Source organism: Mesocricetus auratus, unplaced genomic scaffold (assembly GCF_017639785.1).
Source record: "Mesocricetus auratus isolate SY011 unplaced genomic scaffold, BCM_Maur_2.0 Super-Scaffold_100053, whole genome shotgun sequence".
Taxonomy (NCBI): Eukaryota; Metazoa; Chordata; class Mammalia; order Rodentia; family Cricetidae; genus Mesocricetus; species Mesocricetus auratus.
In genome coordinates, this window is record NW_024429230.1 from 1,147,844 (window position 1) to 1,159,861 (window position 12,018).

Here is a 12,018-nt window from a genome sequence, read left to right on the forward strand (position 1 = left end):
CAAGGACAACACTGTGGAAATAGATACATGTTATTGTCATTTTCTTATGTTTTTACACTTTCTTCAGACTTATTTATTTTATTGCTATTCATGTTCAGCCTGCCCGAATGTGTGTGACACGTGTGTGTCTGCCGCCAATGAGTCTCAGAGCGTCGGACCTCCTGAGCTGAAGTGAAAGATGGCTGTGAGTCATTAGGTGGCCCATGACGAGCAAGCCGTACAGTGCTCTTAGCCCACGACCCACCCCAGCACCTTACTCTTATTTTCTTCTTTACACTCCTGCAGTTTCTCAAATACCCCTTAAAAGCGACCAGCTTGGCTGGGCAGAATGGCGCGTGCCTCACCCAGCACTGGGAAGGTTAACGCAGCTGCCCATAGCTACACAATCGAGAGCGCCTTTAAAAAACCAAAAATCGAAACAAACGAAAGCCCTGTTTCTTTCACATTGTTGTTTTCTGCTCTAAGAAGTGACTGCTCAGCGGGCGTTGGTGGCGCACGCCTTTAATCCCAGCACTCGGGAGGCAGAGGCAGGCGGATCTCTGTAAGTTCGAGACCAGCTTGGACTACCAAGCGAGTTCCAGGACAGCCTCCAAAGCCACAGAGAAACCCTGTCTCAAAAAACCAAAAAAAAAAAAAAAAAAGAAAGAAAAGAAAAGAAGTGACTGCTCTTGAGCGGAGGCAGGCCCAGGGCTGAGGCTCGCTCCACCTAAGGGCAAGACCCTGGGCTCAGGGGAAGATAACTTCCTGTTGTTTTGGCCCAAAACTGAGGTACGGTGGGTGGAGTGCATGCTTTAGGCCAGTGTCTCCCTGGAGGATTTCCAGGAAGACTTCCTGCTCTCACAAAACAAATACAAACACAGGAAAAGGCTCTGGGACCTAAAAGGAGAAGGGACACTTCTGTGATGGAGGCTTGTACAGAGAGCAGCCCCAGGGTAGGACATCATTCATCTCTTTATCCTGATGCAAACAAAAAACAAAACAAAACAACAACAACAACAAAAAACATTGTCGGCCAGGCGATGGTGGCGCATGTCTTTAATCCCAGCACTCGGGAGGCAGAGGCAGGCGGATCTCTGTGAGTTCGAGGCCAGGCTGAACTGACAGCCTCCAAAACAATACAGAGAAATCCTGTCTCATAAAACCAAAAAAACAAACAAACAAACAAACAAAAAACCACATTGTCCTTTTCTCCCCATTCTGTAGCTTTAGCTGTTCTAGAACTTGCTCTGTAGACCAGGCTGGCTTCAGACTCACAGAGATCCTCCTGCCTCTGCCTCATGAGTGCTGGGATTAAAGGTGTGCGCCACCACCACCAAGATTTCATTGTTCTTTTAATTGTGTGTGTGTGTGAGGGGGTGGTTTGTGCATGTAAGTGCTGGTGCCTCTGCAGCTGGAGTCACAAACGGTAGTGAGCCCCTGAAATAGGGGCCTCGGGAAGAGCAGCAAGTGCTATTAATCACTGAGCCATCTCTCCAGCCCTTGGTCTATATTCTTTAAGCAGGTAAGAGCATCCTCCAAGACTGGCATAATGGTGGACACCTATAGTCCCAGAGACTCTGGAGGCTGAGGTGAGAGGACCAGTGAGACCAGCCTGGACTACCAAGCGAGTTCTAGGACAGCCTCCAAAGCCACAGAGAAACCCTGTCTCGAAAAACCAAAAACAAAAAAACAAACAAACCAACAACAACAACAACAACAACAAAAAACAAATGTATCCGAAGCTTTAAACATTAAGCAGTAAGCATATTTTTTTAATTCAATGAAATTAGTCTGGCCTTCTCTCTTTATCTGCGGAGAGTAAGAGGGGCATCAAGGAGGAGACCTGGAGTGTCTGGCCTAGCTGGACGCTTGGACTGAAGTTTGGGGAGTTCGGCCTGCTCCTGGGCCTGATCTTTCTCCGCATCGCCCAGTGCTGGCTTCATCTGCGTCACTCTGGCGCCCTCTGCTGGGATGGTGGTGACATATGACAGTGGCTAGGAAGGCGCCGGCAGACCAAGCTGCTGGAAAAGGCGAGGTTGGGTGGAACGGCCCGTGGGTACTGTGAAGAGGACCCTGGGTGGGAAGAAACTTGAAGAAGAGATTGGTTTAACTGGGAGTTGTGTATGCCACACTTGGGATTTAAAAAGTGTTCTGAGAGTGGTACTGAGGGGCAAGAATATTGAGGGAAACCGCTTTACTGTTGGAAATTAAGGGCTCGTTTCTTTCCCTTCTGCTTCCCGACTCCGGGAGCTGGCCAGCCAACCTCCATGCAGCTAGGTGGCTTGTGAACCCTTGGAAGGATTAAGTCTGGGCAGGAATTCTTGCTGAGGCCACGTGGCCAAGGCTGAGTTCTCTGATCCAGCTTTTAGTAAAGAACCTCATTCCGAGGGTGCAGGAGTCTTCATCAGTCATTTAATAAAAATGTGTCTTGCACATACCTTTAATCCTAGCACTCGGGAGGCAGAGGCAGGCGGAACTCTGTGAGTTCGAGACCAGCCTGGTCTACAGAGTGAGTTTCAGGACAGGTTCCAAACAGTACAGAGAAACCCTGTCTTGAAAAACCAGTAATAATAATATTAATAATAATAATAATAAATGCATCTTCACTGTCTGTGCGGATGTATCTCCTTGGGTACACAATAGGATTCAGGCCTCCAGCCCTCCCCTTACACACTGGTGACTCAGTGAGTCCCAACGAGTCTTTGAGATAAAAATAACACACGGGAGCCCATGGCTTAGTGCAGCTGCTGCAGTAGCCAGTGCCTTAAGCAAAGCTGGTATCAAGTTGTTGGGAAAATAGACCTTTTAGGTCCGTGAAGTCCCATGTCACCGAGGCAGAGGCTCTAGTCGTTTCAAGTAAAGCAGTCTATATACAGTTGGCTCTCTAGTCATTTCAAGTAAAGCAGTCTGTATACAGTTGGCTTTACCCCTTCACCCCCTCCTCCTCCAATATTGCAAATGGATCTCTAAGTGTAGAACAAGCTGTTCTTTTTTCTCATTTCCCAGTTTGCAGAGTGAACAGGGCTTTGTTTTATGGACAGAGAGCACTAGCATGTGAAGTTTTAGGACCCCAAGGTTATCCAGTTTGGGACTAACGTGGACAGTAACTTCCCCAGACTGTCTTGTCTCCCTCCCTCCCTCCCTCCCTGTTTCCCCTTTCCTTAGTATTGCCCTGAGCCTGTCGGCAGTGGTGACACAGCCAACCTCTTAGGTCCATGAAACAGATTCCCAAGTCCTGAGACTGCGCCTCCCTTTGCTCATGCACCTAAATTAGTTCTGGAGGGTGGACAGACGCCACAGGCCCTCGTGGTGGACACCACAGGCCCTCGTAGTGGGTTTGGATCCAGCAGGAGGGTGGCCACTTTTACTGGCAATGAAAAGATGAGGCAGGGTGGGGGTAAGTAAGGGAGTGACATCGTTAGGAGGCAGTCCAGGACCAGGCTTGCTTTGACTGAGGAGCAAACTGCACTTACTTGAAAAATAAATTTTGAGCCTACTAACAGATGAGTAGTGGCAGAAAGGTGAAGGACGTGTTAATCGTTGTCCCCCGGGTTCTGGGAACCAAACTTAAGACCTCATACTTGCTGGGCAAGTATTCTACCATTGATCAAGACACCCTGCAGACCCTGCCAGGAACCAAACTGAAGACCTCATACTCCTGGGCAAGTATTCTACCATTGACCAAGACACCCTGCAGACCCTGCCGGGAACCAAACTTAAGACTTCATACTTGCTGGGCGAGTATTCTACCATTGACCAAGACACCCTGCAGACCCTGAGTACTGTTTTGTGTGTGCACATGCGTGCAGAGGCCAACCACACAGGCCACCGGCCAGCTGCAGGTGTCACTCCTCAGGGTCACTTCTGCCATGGTTTCTGAGGCAGCCTCATTAGTGCCTGGTATTACAGAGTAGGGTGGGCTGGCTAGCCAGGGAGTCCCAGGAATATTCTGTCTCTACCTACTCAGCACACGTCACCAGGCCTGGCTGACGTTTCATGTTATACCAGAGACCTGGTTCTCACACCTTGTACAACAAGCACTTTAATGACTGAATGATCTTCCCAATCCAGATGTTTGATTTGGAGAGTAAGACAGAAGACCACTTAAATCAAATGTATAGCTTAATTCACTGTTACAGGGAAAACCACCCAGATTAAGAAAAGAATCTTTGCGTTTGGGCAGGGATGGTGCATGCCTTTAATCCCAGCACTCAGGAGGCAGAGGCAGGTGGATCTCTGTGAGTTCGAGGCCAGCCTGGTCTACAGAGCGAGTTCCAGGACAGCCTCCAAAACAATACAGAGAAACCCTGTCTCAAAAAAAAAAAAAAAAACCAGATACCTTGTGCCACACCACGCCGCCTCTCCTCTGACTAAGTACCACTCTTGGTAATTTTTTTCCCCAGAGACAGGGTTTCTGTGTATAAAGGAGGAAGGAAGGGCGGGAGGGATGGAGGGAAGGAGGAAGGAAATGTTTGTCTTTGTGTCTCTACATGTTTTATATTAGCCTGTTTCTATGTATATATTTGAATATACTGAATAGACTGTAAAGATAGTATTTTGCCCCCTCCTTCTTGTCCACAATTCCAACACATTTTGATAATATCCAACCCCCACCGAATCCTTAACTTGCTCTTACTCTCCCCAGAGCCCTTATTCTTCCCCACACGACCCCAAAAACAACCCACCGAATTTCACTGAGGTGGCTCTCATACGCATGGGTGTGGTCCTATTTCCTGGACCACTGACAACTTGTTAGTGGCTACAACCCTGAAGAAAAGGGACTCCCCTCCCTCACCGGCCATTAATCATGGTAGATCCTTAGCTAGACGTAGGTGTCATGTGATTCTCTTGCATCCATTCTGAAATAAGCAGGCTTCATCTTGTGCAGCAAACCACAGCTTCTGTGGATTTGTGAATTTGTGACCAGGTGGTATGGTCCATGTAGACAAGTTCCTTGAACCTGGGGAGCAAGGTGTGATACAGATGTCATATATAAAGTTGGATTATTATTTGCCAGTTCTCAGCACGTTGGCCAGTAATGAATCTCTGCATTAACTGTTACCAAACAGACCTATTTAAATAACTGAAAATACTTCTAAGTACTTTTCCTTATTAGAATCAATGTCTCCATCACAGAGACTTTGGAAGTTGGAATAAAGGGGGAAATATTTGCTAATGAAAGAAAAATAGATCAGATTAATAAAGGAGACAAGGGTTTGACACCAGTAATTCCCAGACGATAGGTGCTTCATGACAATGTAAGAAGAGTTTCCTTGTAAAGATCACAAAGCACCCTCCTTCTCCTCTTCCTCCTCTTCCTCATCCTTCTCCTCCTTCTCTTCCTCATTTTCTTCTTCTTCTCCTTCTTCTACAGGGTCTCATTGTATAGACTTTGCTGTCCTGGAATAATATAGACCAGGCTGGCCTTAAACTCAGAGATCTGCCAGTTTGTCTGCCTCTGCCTCTCAAGTGCTGCAGGCTAAAGGTATGTGGCATCATGCCTGGATTTTTCCCCTTCTTGATCTTTAGTGTTTCTTGTTTTGTTTTTGTTTTTGTCTGTTTGTTTGAGACAGGGTCTTTCTGTGTCTCTCAGGCTGCCCTTGAACTCACAATCCTCCTGCCTTGGCCTTTTAAGTCCTGGAGGTACTGTATAGGCGTATGCCACCGGGATGGTTAATCTCAGTTGTCAACCTGATGAGACCCAGGATCACCTGAGAGAGGTGCTTCTAGCCATACTTGTGTGGCATTACCACAGTTGCGGTAGGAAGACCTACACTTGGGGTGGAACCCTTTCCTGGGATTGAATCCTGGACTGCATAAAAGGAGACAGTGAGCTGAGCATGTTTGTTCATTGTGCTCTGAGCAGTTCCCTCAACCCCTGCCGCCTTGACTCCCCCACCACGATGAACTGTATCCCGGAACTGTGAGTCAAACAAACCCTTTCTTCCTGAAGATCCTATTGTCAGAGTGTTTTAGCATGTCGGCGGCGGAAAGTAACTAAGACAGCCACCACGTGTGGCTCTTAAATCTTCCTCCTCCTCCTCCTCCTCCTCCTCCTCCTCCCCCCTCTCTCTCCCTCTCTCCCCTGTCTCTCCCCTCTCTCTCCCCCTCCCTCCCTCCCCCTCCTTCCCTCTCTCCCCCTCTCCCTCTCTCCCCCCTCCCTCTCTCTCCCCTCTCTCTCCCCCTCCCTCTCTCCCCCCTCCCTCTCTCCCCTCTCTCCCTCCCTCCCTCTCCCCCCCTCTCTCTCTACCTCCCTCACTCTCTCTCTCTCCCTCTTTCTCTCTCCCTCTCTCTCTCTCCCCCCTTGATCCTGACGACTGGACCCAGGGCATCATGCTTGATAACTGTACCCCTGAGAAATAATCCCAGTGCCCTTAGTGGTTTTTAATTATAAAAGTAACATGCACTGTAAGAAATTCAGAAAGCATATCTATAGAGAGATTTGGAGAGAGAAGCCTTTTCCTTGCAGCCTCTTTGCTTTTTCCCCATTAGTCACCTGGGCTCTGTCGCGTTGTAGTCCCCAAGTAACACACAAGACGCTGTATTAATTATGAAGCTGTTGGCCTTGCTTGTTTCTTACTGGCTAGCTCTGACTTAAGTATTTACCCCATAATTGTTAATCTAAGTATTTCTCTTACCGGAGAAAAGGTCCGGACTTTTTACCCCTATGGCGGTTACATCTTGACCCCCTGTGTTTCTCCTACCCAGAGTCCTCCTCGACTCCTAGTCCCACCTATCTTGCTTCCCTATTGGCCAGCAGTGATTTATTGACATATACACAGGACTTCCCCAACACATATCAATATAAAATAAATAATTAGAATCTTACATATGACTCACAGGCTTTTAAGAAATAGTTTTAAAACAGCTTCAAGTTCAGAATAAAATTGAGTTTCCAGTACAAGAATCTTAAACCACACCTGGTGGTACGGGCCTGTAGTTCCTGAAACAGGAGGACTGAAAGTTCAAACTCTAGGCAACTCAGTGAGACACTTTTCAAAACAAAAAAGCAGAAGGAGGGCTGTTGAGGTGGTTTCATGGGTAATGTGTTTGTCGATCAAGCCTGAGTTCAGTTCCAGGATCCCATGTAAAATGGAAAGAGAAAACCAGCTCCTCATGTGGGCCATGGCATGCGTGTCCTCCCATTAAACACTTTTTAAGTAAAAATAAGGCTGAGTGTGCAGATCATTAGTAGAACAGTTGTCTGAGTGTGTTCTTCTGTATGTTTTCAAAACCCCTACTGACTTCCCACCTACCCAAGGCATAGTTTCCTTCATTGTCAATAACCCTAACTAAAGTGATACACTTGTTATAATTGGTAACTGTTATAAATGATGCCTCATCAACATAGCATTATCACCTCAAATCCAGTCTGCATCAGGGGTCCCTGTTGGTGTTAAGCATTTCATAGATTTTGTTCTTGTTTTTAGGTTTCTTCAGATAAGGTTTCATGTAGCCAAGGGTGGCCTTGAACTCCAGCCTCAGCCTCCTGAATGCTGGGATTAGCAGCATAAGCCATCATATCTGGCATGACATTATATTTACTATTATAATATATTGTCATTTTACTGACTTAAAAATTCCTTCAAGCTCTGTCTTCTAAACTCTCCTCCCACACTTTCCTGTCACTACAATCTCATTATTATCAATGACTACACAGCATTTCATTGACTAATATGCCACACTATGAGCATTTTCTAAACTTCTGCTAATACAGACACTGCATTAATCAATATACTTGCAAGGCCATCTTAGTACAAGCCTGTACCTTTTTGTAGGACAGAGTGTTTAATCTGGATGACTGAGTCACAAAATCATGCATTTACAATTTTGACAGAGATCACCCTGTAAAAACATTTGCTTAGTAAATGTTTAATGGATATCTATTTCATGTCTGACATTCATAAGGCCTTAGGAATTGTGCCATGAAGAAGTATACATGCTTCCTAGTGGATGGCATCATCACTTCAATCATAACCACACAGATCAATGTGCTATTGTAATTACGGTAACTGCTCTAATGGCAAGCTTTTTTAAAGGCAGGGTTGTCACAGAATAGAGACAGAGGAAGTTTACACTGGCTTTTCGGGGACAGTCTCCATTGTGCTGAAGATGAAAGTGTAGAAAGAGTAGTTAAAGTAGGAACTTGGGGTGTCAGGGAGGGAGAAAACTCTGTCCAGACAAAGGCTGGTGTGTGAGCTCTGAGTGTAACCCACTGGGCCAGGCTGGAAAACACCAGGGCCAGTGGGCAGAAACCAGAAAGCCAGTCTGAAGAGGAAGGACAGACCATGCCCTTTACAATCTTCCCTCAGGATGCAAAGGGACCTGTTCCCCGCACCTTTGAGGACGGTCATATTTACGAGTACTTTCTTCCTATTCTATTACTGTGTGAACATGCTTGATTCTCACTAAAGGGCTTCCTGAGATGTGCATAATAGCTCATGTTGAGATTGTCAGATTCAATATGCACATAACTGTTACTTCACAACGTTAGCCAAATTCCCCAAATCCCTGTGCATCCAGCATATTTATTCTATTTTTGGACTTAAAATATGAGAGAAATTTCCTGTTTCTGCAAAACCAATTTGTTCGTGTAAAGCAAACTGCTCGCTCCATTCCTGGATGCTCCTTCTGGGGATCCCGGGTCCCTCTATGTCCTAGCCAATGAAATGTGAGACCTGGCGTGAGGAAGAGTTCTGGCTTTCTCTAGGGGGCATTAATGCCTTCCAATTTTGTCCTTGGAGGTACATGTGCTGTCAAACAGGCTTTCTAGTTTATGACTTTTGTGACATTCATAGCATCCTGTGATGAGCCCGTCATCTCAAGTCCCCCGCTATCATTGAATTTTTCTTTTGGGGGCTCTGTGCTTATGAAAGAATATGCTACATTAGCAGAGGCTTAGGAAACATCTACGTTATAGTGCACCATTCAATGCAATACTTTTTAATGAATGGCCATTAAAAAGAAGGGGATATATGTATACACATTATATGTAATGTATATGTAAGATGTTCATGAGCTAAGTAAAAGAACAGTCAGTGTACAGAACACAAACCACATAGCACAGTATTATTTTCCTTTTAAATAATTACATGCATATTTATGTACTCATAGGAAATATTTGCCTTTTTATTTGTGTATTTCTATACTGTCTGAATTGGTTACAGTGCACATGTGTTAAACTTTGGTAATTGAGGTGAATTATTTCCACTTAGGGACCTGAGGCAGGAGGGCTGCACAGTGAGCTCTAGGTCTATCTGGGCGACAATAGCTTCCACGTTAGTTTGAGTTATCGTGTAAGAACCTGTCTCAAATGGCAGCACTTTTGGGGCTCAGCAAGATGGCTCAGCAGGTAAAGCGCTCATGTGCAAGCCTGGGACTCGATGCTTGAAACCCACATGCAGTTGGAAGGAGAGACCCAGATCACAAGGTCGGCCCATGATTCCTGCACATGCGCACATGATTCCCGCACATGCAGTTGGAAGGAGAGACCCAGCTCACAAGGTCGGCCCATGATTCCCGCACATGAGCACATATACTCACATTAGTAATAAATTGTCTTTTCAAACAATATAATAAAACTCTGGTTGTGACATTTTATTTTGTTGAATTAATTTGAGAAAAAAGAAACTAGCTGCTTCACTTTACTGACTTTAATACTAGTATATTCTGGATTGTATAATACAGATATGTGTATAGAAACTTAAAAGAATCATACATTTCTACAAGGGAGACATCATTGATCATTGGTATGTATTTGCAAAACACCGTGAACGTTAGAAGTTTTATGATCAGGCATGGGGAAAGGTTTATACTCTACTATAGTGATGCTGGTGACCATCTACACAAGGCCTCTTAGAGACATCAACCAATTGGAGGTTGGAGTTTATCCATGAATTGCTTGACATCCATCATTTCCTGCTGACATGAGCTGTGCATCATGCCTTCATAGATTTTGAAGGTTACATTGGAAGGATTTACCAATGCTTTTAGTTTTTCAATAGTAAGAGAACCAAACATTAGGGAACTAGAGGGTCACAATCTCCATGGCACTGGAGAATAGACATATCTCTATTAGTGTTCTGGACAGGACCCTGTGGAAACGAAGGCGGAAGTGGAAGCCAGCAGCTGAGCGCAGTGACGCCGGCCAGTTTCTTGTGTGGTAAGAGCAGTGTGTAAAGACAAAGAGAAAACCCTCCCAAAATAACTCTGGTAGAGGGAAAGCCATTCTTCACCTCTTAGTCTATTATTTTCTGCCGCCTGCTTAATTCCAGATTAATCCTCCTGAGAATCTGGTGAACGTCCAATGATATCAAACCAAGAAGGCATAGCATATTCATATTTAATGTAACAGGCATAACAGGCGCATGTGGACAGATGTATTTATGTGGGAACTTCTGATTCCTGCAAAGGCTTCCGCCCATCCGTGCCCAGTATCTCGCAGTCCGTGAAGGAAAACAACCGCAGCGGTGGCCTTGCGGGCAGCGGGCACGACGGCGGGCAGCGGGGCGGACGTGTTGTAGGGGCGCATCCACCGGCAGGGGGACAGCGCGCATCGGAAGCGGAGGGGGAGCTCGGGCACCCGAACAAATAAATACTTTTTGAGTGACTGAATAAGGAACTCTTTAAGATCCAGCAATTCCACTCTTAGGCATATACCCTAAGATGCACATTTATACAATAAGGACATCTGCTCCACTATGTTCATAGCAGCATTATTTGTAATAGCCAGAATCTAGAAGCAACCTAGATGCCCCTCAACTGAAGAGTGGATAGAGAAAATGTGGTACATTTACACAATGGAGTGCTACTCAGCAGAAAACAAAACAAAACAAAACAATGGAATCCTGAGATTTGCAAGCAAATGGATGGCACTAGAAGAAACCATCCTGAGTGAGGTAACCTAGTCACAAAAAGACAAACATGGTATGTACTCTCTCATATATGGATTTTAGACATGGAGCAGGGGAGTGCCAGCCTACAATCCCACTGCCAGAGAAGCTAGGAAACAGGGAGGACCCTAAGAGATATATGCATGGTAACCCGGAGAAGGGGAATGGGAGATCTCCTAATTGGATTGGGAGCAGGGGGTGGGGAGGGGAGAAGGAGATGGAAGAAAGAAAGGGGGAGAAGAGGAGGGGGGGAGGAGGACATGGGGGAGCAGGAAGGTTGAGCCAGGGTAAGAATAGAGGAGAGAATGATGAGAGATACCATAATAGAGGGAGCCATTATATGTTGGAGGAGAGATCTGGCACTAGTAAGATTTTCAGAGATCTACAAGAATGACACCAACTGGCATTAAGGCTACCTTAAATGCTCTTCCCTGATAATGAGATTGATGACTACCTTATGTGCCATCCTAGAACTCTCATCCAGTGGCTGACGGAAGCAGAGACAGATACCCACAGCTAAACACTGAACTGAACTCTTGGAACCCAGTTGCAAAGAGGAGTGATGAGCTAAGGAATCAAGACCAGGCTGGTGAAACCCACAGAGGCAGCTGAGCTAAACAAGGGGGAACACGAGGACCCCAGACTGATGACTGAGGGGCCAGCATGGGACTGATACAGACACCCTCCCCAACCTGGGTGTCAGAGAGAAGGTCTCGGCAACCTATGAGGCCTTGGATAGTAGATCAGTATTTAGCCCTGGTTACAAATAAACTTTGGGAGCCCATCCCACATGGAGGAATGCTCTCTCAGCCTGGACACATGAGGGAGGACCTAGGCCCTGCCTGGATTATATGACACAGTCTGAAAATCCCTCATGGAGGGCCTTACCCTCCCGCAGAGGGGGATGGAATGGGGAGTAAGAGGGATGAGGGGCGGGGGAGGAGGGGAGGGAGAGGGAACTGGGAGTAACATGTGTAAAAAGTTAAATTGAAAAATTATTATATAAGAAAAAGAGTTCTCAGGAGAGACAATAGGAAGGCAAAATCCAGCCCTTAATCTTTTTCTCTCTGTTCCTTCAACTTGCATTTGTTTCGTTTTCTTTCTTTTAACCTTTTTTTTGAAACAGGGTCTCACCACGAAGAACAGG

At 45.9% G+C, this 12,018-nt stretch overlaps 1 pseudogene; it reads right to left on the bottom strand.

Moving 5' to 3' along the window:
• Positions 1-9,843: 9,843 nt before the first annotated feature.
• LOC101837935 lies at positions 9,844-10,510 on the bottom strand (annotated as a pseudogene).
• Positions 10,511-12,018: the final 1,508 nt, after the last annotated feature.